Source organism: Sphaeroforma arctica, assembly GCF_001186125.1.
Source record: "Sphaeroforma arctica JP610 unplaced genomic scaffold supercont1.20, whole genome shotgun sequence".
Classification (NCBI taxonomy): Eukaryota; class Ichthyosporea; order Ichthyophonida; genus Sphaeroforma; species Sphaeroforma arctica.
In genome coordinates this window covers 99,378-100,681 of record NW_014040538.1, presented here as the reverse complement: position 1 = coordinate 100,681, position 1,304 = coordinate 99,378, and positions in this window count along the sequence as shown.

The following is a 1,304-nucleotide window of genomic DNA, read 5'->3' as shown; positions in this document are numbered from 1 at the left end:
TATATATATATATATATATATANAATAATATATNTAGTATATACGTGCATATATATATACATATATATATATATATATATATATATATGTACATATATATATATGCACGTGCGTACACACATGCATAAATATATGCATCAATACATGCATCAAATACATGCAAAATACATGAACATTTGCATTGATACAAACGACCTAGCATGCGATGTTCGTTTGTGGTATATCTACATGTCATGCCGAAAATCATGCACAAACGTACCTGTGTATTGGTACGCCATTATGCGACATAATCTTGGGCAGATCCTTTTTCCTGCTACTAGGCGACGCGAACGACGATGGCTCTGGGGGTCGTTGCGGCTTTTTCAACTCCGAGGGGGGTATATTAGAGGCCTTTACATCCAGGTCTACTTTAGAGCCAAGTGCTGCAATACTGGGTGTTCTTTCAGACCTGTACGCCCTCCTGGTGCCTGCGTAAGGTGCTGGCTTGTACGGAGCAGGCTTAGAGGGTGGCCCCTGTTTAGTACCACTCGGATCACTCATGTCGCTGGAAAATTGGCTTAAATTCGTATTTCTCAGTATTTATATAGATATGTATGTATAGTATGTATGTCTAGCATGTATGTATGTATCTACTTGTTTATGGGTATGCAAGGTAGAGTGCAGCAGAAGCATTTGATAATTAGGTAGATTTATGCATGCAGACACCTTTAATGAATGTTTTGCGAGGTATATATTTAGAATTTTAGATGAGGATGATGGGATTTTGGTCGAATTTCACCGGCGAAAGCCGGAAAGTAGTACTATATTATTTTCTAATCAAACCTGAAATATGTACCACCCTTATCTTCTTCTCCTCTCTCTTTGTGAGTGTTCGAGTGTGGACAGTTCATAATAATACTCCAACTGATTTTGTCCAATTAAATCTCGCCAAATGGTATCTCTATCTCGTGTCGAATCATGTATGTATTCTTAATTTCGAATGGCCTATAACTTAAATGATGAGTTATCATTCGCGATCTATTAATAGAGTCATTCGATAAAAATAAAAAACCATTGTTTTATCATTATGATTGCTTGTAGGTCCCTCGATTGATTTTTTTTAGGCTGTGTAGTATGTATTCATGCTGAGACAGTGCATTTTGATATTGTTTTCTTCTAACAAAAAATTTAAAAATAGCGAGCTTTTGTTTTTGTTTTTTTAATTAAAAGAGAGCTAAAAACTAAAAAAGTTGTCCAACATAACGTTTATACATAATTAAAAATCGATTTACGCTCAACTTTTATATACCATATAGTCCATCTCA